Source organism: Lepidochelys kempii, chromosome 7 (genome assembly GCF_965140265.1).
Source record: "Lepidochelys kempii isolate rLepKem1 chromosome 7, rLepKem1.hap2, whole genome shotgun sequence".
In the NCBI taxonomy this organism is placed as follows: domain Eukaryota; kingdom Metazoa; phylum Chordata; order Testudines; family Cheloniidae; genus Lepidochelys; species Lepidochelys kempii.
The window spans coordinates 59,932,561-59,944,415 of NC_133262.1; the positions used below are offsets into that span (position 1 = coordinate 59,932,561).

Consider the following 11,855-nt stretch of genomic DNA (forward strand, 5'->3'; position numbering starts at 1 on the left):
CTGTTATCCCCAGCACATGGGGAAACTGAGGCACGGAGTGGCCTTACCCTAGGTCACACAGGGTGACTGTGGCAGAGTACAGGATTGAATTTGGGCCATGTGAGTCCCAGGCTTAACTTCTTGACCTTTGTCTAATTTAGGGGCTGGGGAACCCAGGGTCTGCTGAACACAGATTCAGAAGCTGCAGAGTCAGATCGCACCATTAAGTCAAAGAAGCTCCCCTGAGTGCACAGAAAAGGTGACGCTGCACCCCTTAGGACTGGAAAGCCTGCTGTCTCCTGGGTAGCTAGCCAGCTCTTCTGAAGTGCATCAGATGAGGGCTGGTCCCTGCACAAAGGGTGTAAACTGCGGAAAGCTCCTGTGTGCCCTCCCACCCCTTGCAGTCTTGCATGAGGGTCAGGCACAATGTGGCTCTAGATAAATAGGTGAACTGGCAGAATGAAGCAATGGGACTGGGAGTCAGGGACACACAGGTGGCAGGCTGGGTTATACACATGCCAGTGTACATACAAAATGGGCTGGTGGAAACATACGAACCGCCTTAGCCACCAGGTTGTATGCAGTCTAGTTGTAGCTGTGTCGGTCGCAGGATATTAGAGAGACAAGGTGGGGGAGGTAATATCTTTTATTGGACCAACTTCCGTTGGTGAGAGAGACAAGCTTTCAAACTACACAGAGCTCTTCTCCAGGTCTGGGAAAGGAACTTGCAGCATTGCAGCAAAATGCCAGGTAGACACTGGATTTATGGCTTATTACAACATTCTGTAACATGAATCCCCTCTTTTTGTCATATGACTGCAAAGGTGTTAACAGGCCACTCTACCTTCAATAGCATATATTATAAGGGACCAGCTACTTATGCTAAACAATCTGTTCCACCATCCATTGTCACAACAAAATGTGAGTTCTTTTCCCAGACCTGGAGAAGAGCTCTGTGTGGCTCAAAAGATTCTGTCTCTCACCAACAGAAGCTGATTCAATAAAAGGCATCACTTCACCCATCTTGTCTCTTGGCCACTAGGTGGCACCCTCTAACTGCTTTTACATCAGAGCTTGTTAATTTCTTAGCTACCTTTCAAGCAAGTCATTGCTTGGCACTTGGTAAATAGAGTTGCCAATTTTGGTTGGATGTATTCCTGGAGATTTAATCACATGACATAATCTTTAATTAAATATTAATCTTTAATTCCTGGAGACTCCAGGCCAATCCTGGAGGGTTGGCAACCCTAAAAAGTTGTGTAACTTCTCCATTGAGATTATGTGCACTGCTAAAGAAGTTATTCAAAGAAGGGCAGACCTAAATGGCTGGGCAGTTCATATTTTATCCTATATATATATATATATATATACACACAAACAAACCCACAACTCCTGCCTTACCAATGAGTTACTGTTACAACAACACAGTAACGACAACCCAGCAGCATTAAAACATGTACGAATAACACACCCACTCATCTTACCGGCAGCATTAAACAATTGAGTGGTACCAAATTAACCCAGTCACACAGTAAATCAAAGCAACAAAAAAAGTTCACCATCATGGCTTTTGTATCTGAGGTCACTTTGTCTAATGGCTCTCCTGAAGGTATATTGGCCTGCAATTTTATTGTGGACGTGCTGGTTGTGGCTCCTTATTTAAGGCAGAGTTTCATTTAGCATTTATCAGAAAGGCTGGATCCCTGCTTTATGTGAGAAAAATACAGTGTATCCTCTCCAAACATATAGCACTGACTCTTTGGGCATAGAATGAATTTTCGGAGAATTTGCAAATACTGTGAAATGAAAAAGTATTTAAACTTAATTGAATGATGGGTCCTTTAGGAAATTCAGCAACTGTCTTTTTGTCACATAATGCAATGACAAGACTCTTCAGACTTTCCATACAATTGAAATTCATTGAAATCTCATGCTTAGGCAGCATTTGAAGAAATTTGTAATTACGCTCTTATGCATACTACTTTTGATTGATACTGTCAGAGATCTTTGCAGCAATGAGAATGGTCATAGACAATAGCCCTTGAAAGGAAACCCAGATGCTGCTGTAAGTGATTCATAATAAATAAAGATATTAATTTGTATTGCCATAGTGCCTAGGAATCCCTGTCATGGATCTAGACCTCATTGTGCCAGGTGTTGTACATACCTGGGACACAAAGACGGTCCCAGCTCCAAAGAGATTACAAACTAAGAAGAAGACAAGCGACAACAGGTGGCTACAGACAGACAGACAGGAGGAGTACAAGAAAACAATGAGACAATACTGGTTACCATGATAGGTAGTGGTTTCTGCACACCAGCTGCCTAACGTTTGTCAAATTTATTCCAGTGACTCAGTAGGGGGCAGCAGTGAACCAGCGCCCAGCAACATGCTAGCTGTGCCACTGGAGGTGTCACTTTTTAAAACCCAGGTCTTGCCCACCTGTTGTCACTAAAGAGCTCATGGCACTTTTCACAAAAGAAGGGGTGTTCTACTGTGCTATCCTACGTTCAGCCTGGGTAACTGAAGCCTGCCTGCTGAATATCCCCCCTGCAGATTCAACTGAATATGAGATTCCTCTTCACTTCCTGTCCTAAAGTGTATGGGTAATGTTGCTGGGCATTATTTAACAGCGGTGGCATTTTGTCCCACATGTGGTTGAATTTCTGTGGTGGGTGAAGGGATCCCCAAAATGTAGGGCTTTGGGATGCAAGACAATCCATGACTTCCGTGGGATTTGGCTCAGGCCCTAGGTGAAGAGAAGATAGTATTGTTATCTGCTCCTGCTTGTAGACTCTAGGTGAAATCCTGGCCCCATGGAAGTCAATGGCTAAATTCCCATTTACTTCTATAAGGGCTGATTTCACCCTGGCTGTGTGCGTAAGCTAGGTTTGAAAGTGCCATGTGATCTGATGGTGTTACACCACATTGAAAATTATTTAAACCAATGTAATTAATAAATAATTGGGTTGGAGTATGTTATAGCAATAATAGATATGTAGTTATAAAGCACCCCTGAGCCACAGGATGCCTGATAAAATATTAGACCCTCTCTGGTAGCTTAGGTACCTCATTTTCTGGGTGTCTGACACAATATCATTTAAACTTTACAAATGAAAAGGACTGCTTAAGTTGGACCTGGTTGTACAGGGTACCATGAGGCTGTCCTAGTAGCTGGGAATTGCCAGAGCAGTACTGCTCCTTGGCCATACCTCTTTTACCCACCCTATCCGTGCCCTACTGGCCCCAGCCACACCCCTAACATGCCCGGTGTGCCGAGGGAGATTAGAGCAAGCTATGTTGGCCATATAGAATCATAGAATATCAGGGTTGGAAGGGACCTCAGGAGGTCATCTAGTCCAACCCCCTGCTCACAGCAGGACCAATCCCCAATTTTTGCCCCAGATCCCTAAATGGCCCCCTAGAAGGATTGAACTCACAACCCTGGGTTTAGTAGGCCAATGCTCAAACCACTGAGCTATCCCTCCCCCCGCCATTTGGGGCTTCCCCTGAAGAAGGAGGATCCTCAACTGGCCACTTTAGGCTTGATCCTATGCTCCTTGATGTCAATTGCAAAGTTCTGATTGGCTTTAGCAGTGCAGGGGAAGGGCCTGAAAGTGTGCCTCAGTTTCCAAATATATAAATTAATTAGTATCTATCTGTCTTAGGCCAGGGGCGGGCAAACTTTTTGGCCTGAGGGCCACATCGGGTTTCCAAAATTGTATGGCGGGCCGGTTAGGGGAGGCTGTGTCTCCCCAAACAGCCAGGCATGGCCTGGCCCCTGCCTCCTATCCGATGCCCTCCCTCCCCCCGCTTCTTGCCCCTTGATGGCTCCCCCAGGACTCCTGCCCCATCCAACCCCCCCGTCCCCTGACAGCCCCTCCGGGACTCCTACCCCATCCACCACCCCTGGATCCCTGTCCCCTGACCGCCCCCAGAACCCCTGCCCCTGACTGACCCCTGCCGCCCCATCCAACCCCCCCTCTCATTCCTGACTGCACCTCCCCGGGACCCCTGCCCACCACCCCCAGCTCCCCTGCCCTCTATCTAACCCCCCCTTTCCCCTTCCCGCGCTGCCCAGAGCACCAGGTCAGGCCGCGGCTCTGCAACTGCGCTGCCCTGTTGCCCAGAGCGTTGCGCTGGCAGCACGGCGAGCTGAGGCTGTGAGGGAGGGAGGACAGCGGGGGAGGGGCCAGGGGCTAGCCTCCCGGGCCAGGAGCTCAGGGGCCGGGCAGGAGGGTCCCGTGGGCCGCATGTGGCCCGCAGGCCGTAGTTTGCTCACCTCTGGTCTTAGGCAGATGTCCATCACCACAGAATGTAGGCACCTGTCTATCTCACCAGAGCATTGCGGGCATTAATTTTCTTATGTCCGTAAAGCACTTGGAGCTCCTTACATGGCAGGTGCTACATCATGGTAGGGGGCATATTATTAATTAATTATAATTATATTATATTATAGCTGCAAATGTTACATCTCCAGACTCATTTCCCTTCTGTTTCTTATTTTACTTTTAATCAAGGGCGCTGTGAGTTTTCACGTCCGTCCTTTGCTTTTTTAATCCCCATCAAAGGGACGTGTGTAATGCAAAGCAAGGGAGCGGTGATAGAAAGCTCCCCTGTAAGCTGTTTGCTGAGGACAGTGATAGTTTCTGGAGCTGAGCGACTGTATCTTAGGCACATGGCACAACTTCCCCCTTTAGCTCAGGGAAACTCTCCACATCCTGCGTCAGTATCCAAAGTGTTAAAGCTGGCAGGAGTCTCTGACTACTTCCTCATCCCCTAAAAGTGTTATTGCGCCGATCTAATGTGTCTTTATGGGTATGAAATCTCCCCCCCGATTACGGAGCTGAAAGGAACATGAGTGCAATTTGTTCCAGTTAATAACCAGCAGGCTTAACATGAAGTGAATCAAAGTGAAAGCAAGTGCAAACCAGATGTACAGAGGCCAGAGCTGTAGCCTGATGAGGAAGTGATCAGGGCTCCTTGAGTGGTTTTCTTCTTTTTTTTCTCAACACCATTTGTATTAGAGAGAGAGCGAGCGCATCAAATCCACGTTCACAGAGTGCAACGGCAGTCAGTGTATGCAGCTGGCTATAAAGATCGGCATGATTTTGAAGAGCATGTGAGGACAAAAGCTAAGATGATTGTTGAACGGTGTCGTCTTAACCCGTTGCCACAGAGCCTTACAGCAGCTGTCCTGGGGTTCCCAGACAGACACGGGCTGGCTCAGTTTTTTCTTGATCTTATGGTTAGATATTGAAAAAAGTCACAGTGTCTCTGCCTATTGTGGTATATGGCTCCATTCCTGGTTTTTTTAATCCATGCTAAGGTGATGGGCCCCATGACTAGATAGGTAGCTTTGACAGAGCCTGAAGTCTGGCTGTAGTATAGCAGCAATTGCAAATCACAGACACAGAAGGGAAGGGAGAATGCTCTCGCGAGGTCTATAGTTACAGTAAAACAGGTGACTGACTTGTAATGAGTCATAACAGCACATTCACCATAAATCAGATGGATTGTGTTGATTGTTACCTTTATCAGGCATTTTATCTGTTTACCAATATATCTCCAATGGACTCTCGTGCCTGATACCACGATAACTGGATACATGTATTAGGAAGCAAGTACGGTTCTAGAACATGAAAGTTCACGGGAGCAGCATGGTGCTGAATGTTGCCCAAAGCGACTTGTCCACCCTTATGCCTGGTCCATATTCCCTGTTCCACACCAAGGAGCAGTGGGCAGTCGCTGTATCAATCTGAGGAACAGCCCGAGCTTTGCTGGTAGCAAACCAGCCTCTTAACCCTGTGGACACCTTATTAGTTCAATTTATCAACAATTGGTGAGGGGACCGAGATGTGAAGTTGGGACCCACATCCCGATTTCCCTGATGTTTATGGCTTATCAGATCTAGGGTCATAGCCCAGCCCATGACGGAGACAGACACCAGCCATGCTTGAATCCAGAACTGAGCAAGTCCAAATGCTGGGAGGTGCTGAGAGCCGGCCGTTTGGTTGGGGGCCACCACTAGTAATAACAGCAAGCTCTTTCCTAGATATTAGGTCCTTACCAAGAGGAAACCACAGCTCCAGTTGTGCTGATGGAACCACAAGGCCTTTTCACGGCCCTACATCTCTCCTGCCACTTCTTGAGCATTCACTGCTGCTCTTTGTGACTTTACTCATCCCGCTGTGCCCCAGGAAAACCTGGGGAGAGTCATGGGGGAAAGATCAAAGAAGACACAGGAACAGAGTGGAGAGCTCAATTAGAAGAGGACCCAGGAGAGAGGAGGTAGGGAGCTCCCTCTCTCTCTGCGAAAGACCTGGGGAAGGTATGCTAAAGAAGGCCACACAGACAAATCAATCACTGGAAAGGGGACAAGGCACAGAGAGGCAATCTTGAGGGGTTAATGTTCCAGCAGAGAAAGGAGCTGGGAGGACCTAAGGAGAAGCCAGAGACCTAGGAACCAGATGAGAGGCTGAGTTAAGCACAGGTGGCAGGGAAGAAGCACACAGGGCTGGGAGGTAGGACGTGGCCCAGGGAAAGAGCAGCATGTCTGAAGGAGCAGACCTAGCCGCTCAATGCAGCATTCCTGGGTCAGAATCCAGAGCAGAAGGTGGGCCTGGGTTCCCCAAGCAGCCCTGAAGAAGGGGCATACAAGCCCAACATAAGGAATAGTGAGCTCAGGATGGGGCTGGAGATTGAACGTAAAGGATGGGCTGAGGAATAGCTCAAGAGGAGACATCGCTTGTGTTGGGACGTTTTGTACTTTTGTCACCCCAGAAGGGGTCCGGACTAGACAGAACTTAGGCAGAGCTGAGTCATGATGGAATCAGCCCATCGCAGGGCCAAAGAGGTGACCAACATGGAGTGCTAGACGGGAAGACCTCTTCAACACCCCAGCCTCCTGCCAAGCAGTGCTACGGTGGAGAGTGTAACCACTTATAGCCTCTTTCTGAGTCTGACCTCTTGACCTCATTGTATAGTGGTGTAACTGTTGATTTCAGGGGAGTTATACCCGTGTAAGTCAGGAGTTGGCCTGATTCTTTTTAAACACTGCCGTGTTGAGGACCTCATATGTTCTTTGGCTTCCTCTCTCCATGGAGGGCGATGCAGTAGCTACCTGCTGTGTACCTCATGCTAGCCCTACAGCTGTTTGTGCCAGCAATTTTTGGTCTCTGTGGGCTTTGCTAGTGTGGAGACTATATAAACACATGGCAGACATTTATTGCCACAAGCAGGCTCCAAACATTGTTTTATCTTCATGATTTTAGTATTCAGGTGGGATTGGCTTGGGTTTCTTGGCTAAGGTAGGGGAATTTATCCACCAATTACTTGGATGAGTTATAGATTGTAGCAGCTTTATTAAAACACCAGTGGCTGAACAGGGCTTCCTTTCCTCCAGCTCTCTAAGCCATTTAGCGTCAGATTACAGTCCAGATCAAATCCTACAAATCCAGGGTAATCTGATCATTGCCATTTGGCTTGTTTTAGCCAGAACAAAATCCTTATTCAAACAAAAACCAGCCATGGCTCACTCAGTGTTAAAGGAGTGAGTGCATTCTAATCACTTAAGAAAGGAAACCCAAATCTGTCAAGAGAAGCCCTAGGAATGACATGAAGTTGGAACCATTCATAATAGCACAGGGCCAGGTTCTGCTGAGCCCACACACGGGTGCATGGTAAGGGCTCGATTGAAGTCATTGGTAGGATCAGGACTTAGGAAGGAAGGAGTGAGGAGCTTCCCACCCCCCAGCGCAACCTGGATAAGAACCAAGTAGAATTACCGTCCCTTCTGTAAAGGGGAGAAGAGCAGTGGCTCCCTCAGAGTTCCCTGTGTGGAACATGGTGACCCAAGGTGGACAGTGTGCTGCACGAAGTGAGCAGATCAGCCTGTGCTCTGCTGGTAGGCTGCATGGTGGGAACATGCTGCCTCCTGTGAAGGGGTGTGTGTGTGTGTGTGTGTGTGTGTGTGGCGGGGGGGTTGGAAAAACAACAATAAAATTCACACGTCACCAATGTTTTTGGAGGGAAAAAAAAATCTCAATTAAAAAAATAGAAAGTTTTTGAAATGTTGTTCATGTTGGTTTTTTCCTCCCCCGCCCTCCTTGTTTCTATGTTGCTACTGAAAAAGGGGCAGGGGGAAATGAAAAGCAAAAACATGTTTGTTTCCATTGAGAACTGCCCCAAAACTATATGTACGTGCATGTGTAATTTTCTTGTTTGGGGGGAAAAGGCCCTTTTTTGGACAAAAAAAAAATTAGTGTGAAAAATGTCAGCTAGTTCTAAGTGTGGGAGCTCTCTCTGCATACCAGGGAGGACCTGGGGGCTGGGATACAGCTGCCCAGTGAACCTTCTCTGCACACAGGGTGTGGCTAATGGACCTGAAATGGCCCTTAGTGATTACAGCAGAGGATAGGGGAGGTAGGGCTCCTGGGTTCCTTGTACACATGCAGGGTTCTTGACTCATCTACTGTCTTGGATAAAACCCCTCACTGTGACCGATACTGACCTACAACCCAGGGGGCTGCAAAGCTTAATGAACATGCACAGAATCACTGACACATTTCGTACGGGAACTAATTTCAGTTCCAAAACATGGTTACGGATTACACAGAGAGAGGGTGAAAATAATTCTCAAGCCCAGAACAACCCGCTGGGCTATGGAGACAGATTCCATTCCCCAACAGAGGGATGCATGCTAGGGTTGAGGTGCATCTCTATGGTTACTTTCCAGCCTGTTGGAATGGCATGAGAGCCACAGCCTGGGGGTGCCCCACTCCTCCAGGCAGCCACTGAGGCCACTGTGTCCAGTAGCCCCTTCATCTGCATTGACTTGCCTTGTATGTCGGGTCTGCGGCTCCCCATCCTGGCATCAAGGAGGGTCAACGTGGGGCAAAATTTATACAGAATAGACTCTTTTAAAGACTCACATTAATAATCTGAATGGCCGATTTGATGCAGTTGTTTCATTTCCCTTCTGGGTTCTGCCTTTAGAACTCTGAGCTGTTTAAGCCCGAAGGTTATTTGCTTTGTTTCAGTCTGTGCTTTATAAATCTTCGGGGGTTATTCACCATAACATCAAACATTGCGCTAACACCAGGAAGCTAGGGAAAGAGATACAAACAGGCTGATACTTACAGCTGGTCAAAAAAAGGAATTACTGTCCTATAGGAAATTTAATATTGTGACATTTTGTTTTTTTCTCTCAGATGACACACCTTGGCCACAGGGAGAGACCACGGTGCATTATGGGAGATGTAGTCTGGCTGGGGAGCAGGACCTATAGGAGAGAATGGATCATGTGGGAGATGTATTTACAACTCCTATGAGACACTGCAGCAGCCCAGTTGGATGCAGAGATTAATGCTGACCCAAAATGAAACATTTCCATTTGAATTTTCCTGCTGGAAACATCTGCTGAAATCAATCATTCCCCACAGAAAGTGTCAGTTTCAATAATACCCCATTTTCCAACAGGAAAATGTTTCCTTCAGAATATTTCAACCAGCCCCACTAATAATACTCTTTGGTTTAGAAAGGGCCTGGTTCTAAGTCAAGTATTGTACAGTTAGACTGTTGTAAAACCAGCATTAGATCAGATCCATGCTCACGGTGTTTATTTCTTTTCTCTACAGTGTACAGAGGGGACTAGAGCAATTTGAAACAGTTTGAAATAACCATTCCCTCTGATCCAAGGATAAATAAACCAGCACGGATTTTTCTCATTCAACCAAACACTTAGGAAAAACATTGTCCGATCTGTCGTAACATGCCAGCTTTCAGTTGTGATTGGAAGAGAAGTAACGTTAGGGGAGAGGAGAATGGGATGGAGTTTGCACATACAGCATGTGACGCCCCAGATGCTTGACATTGCTATTATTCCTGGTGTAACAAAAATAAATATTGTAGACAAACATTTGGGGCAGGTGAGCCAGACCCCTTTTAAGTAAGATTAATTGATGCACTTTGCATCTACTCAATGAGTCGTTATTCACATTCAAAACCACCATGCTGTTGCAATCTGCCACTCAAGTTCATGCCATGTTTGGTTCAACAGAAGCCTCTGAATCTGCACTAAATCACCAGCTCTGGCAGGCAGCACATGTGTAAACATCCTTCTAGAAAGAAAAAAACAAACAAAAAAACCACCACAAGGATGCAGAAAATGCCTCAGTATTTCAGTTCCTCAGGAGCCTGGATAGCCCGGGAGGTTACTATTTAGTCATTCAGTTCTAAGGTGGAGGTTTGGATCCAGCCAGGTCAGCCTGGACCAAAAGTTACCATCTGCCAGCTGTCTGGTGTCTTAGCCTTCTACTCACTAGACTGGCATCCACATTAAAAAAAACACCCCACACCTGGCACTGAGTGGCCCCTTTGTTGCCACTCAGCTCAGAAGTCCTGCACTGAGACTGGACTTGGGGTCCTTCCAGATCAAAGGTGATACACAGTGATGGTGTGGGGAGGCTTACATTCCCATTGGGTACCATCTGTTTGCTCTTTGTCTCAGGGTTAGATGCTCTGGGTTCACTGAGAGAGTCGTTGGTGCCTGTTCTGGGGATATATACTTCAATTACACACACCAAACGACGTTAAAAGAACATTATTAAGATTACAAACTCAAGCACTCAAATGTTATGAAATGCCAGAATTAAGGTTGCCCGTTCAACTTTAATTCAGATCCCTTGTGTGCTTGCATTATAATACAGTCTCCAATGACATGGTCATATACTTTTATTTCCCCCGATCTCCCGCCCCATTCATTTTCCAGGCTGGAGCTGCTCTGGGGATGGATCAGGCTTGTGTAGCGAGGGAGGCTATTGTCCGCGAGACCCCTGCCTCATTCGTGGCAGAAGTTGGGAGGAGTGCAGTGAACGAAGCAGGGGATAGCAGAGAGAGAAAGGATGGTCTTATGGTTAAGGTAATTGATTGCTCCTCTGAAGAACTGGATTTTATCCCTGCCTCTGCCACAGAGTCCCTATGTGAAGCTGGGCAAGTCACTTAAAGCAAACTATACACAGGGGGTCACTAATTGTGTGTTCCTCATTTCCTGAGTGTCCAATGAATATAAATCAGAAGTTAGGAATTGTAAAAAAAATGACAGGGGATGCAAAGGGACACAAGGAGAAATCTATGGCTAGCAGGACAATAAGGAATTTTTATGTTATATTGAACCAAAAGAATTCTGACAATGGTATTGGTCCATTGCTAGATGGAAAAGGTAGAATTATTATTAATAATAATAATAATAATGCAGAAGAGGCAGAAGTGTTCAATAAATATTTCTGTGCTGTATTTGGGGAAAATTAGAAGATGTGGTCATATCATCTGATAACGCTTTTTCCATTCCACTAGTATCTCAGCAAGATATTAAAGCAGCTACTAAAGTTCGACATTTTTAAATCAGCAGGTCCAGAGAACTTTCATCCAAGAGTTTTAAAAAAGCTGACTGAGAAGTTTGCTGGACCATTAGTGTTAATTTTCAATAAGTCTTGGAGCCTTGGCGAAGTTCCAGAAGATAGGAAGAAAGCTACTGTTGTGCCAATTTTTACAAAGGGTAAACTGGATGACCCAGGTAGTTATAGGCCTGACATTAATCCTGGGCAAGATAATGGAGAAGCTGATATGAGACTCAATTAATAAAGAATTAAAAGAGGGTAATGTACCATATATACTCAATCATAAGCCGGTTCATTTATAACCTGACCCCCGCCCCCAAGATGGATAAGTAAAAATGGAAAATTTTTATGACCCATTCATAAGCCGACCCTATAATTCAGGGGTTGGCAAACTTTGGCTCCCGGGCCATCAGGATAAGCCACTGGTGGCTGAGATGGTTTGTTTACCTTGAGTGTCCACAGGCATGGAGGTAAAT

The 11,855-nt window shown here is 46.3% G+C and overlaps 1 long non-coding RNA gene across 1 annotated transcript in view; it reads left to right on the top strand.

Annotated features, from left to right (window-relative positions):
• Positions 1–9,834, top strand: part of LOC140914662 (uncharacterized) — a 56,275-nt gene extending 46,441 nt beyond the window's left edge. Inside the window, exon 5 of the long non-coding RNA XR_012159934.1 lies at positions 9,619–9,834. This is a non-coding gene — a long non-coding RNA (uncharacterized lncRNA). The remainder of the gene's footprint in view (positions 1–9,618) is intronic.
• Positions 9,835–11,855: the final 2,021 nt, after the last annotated feature.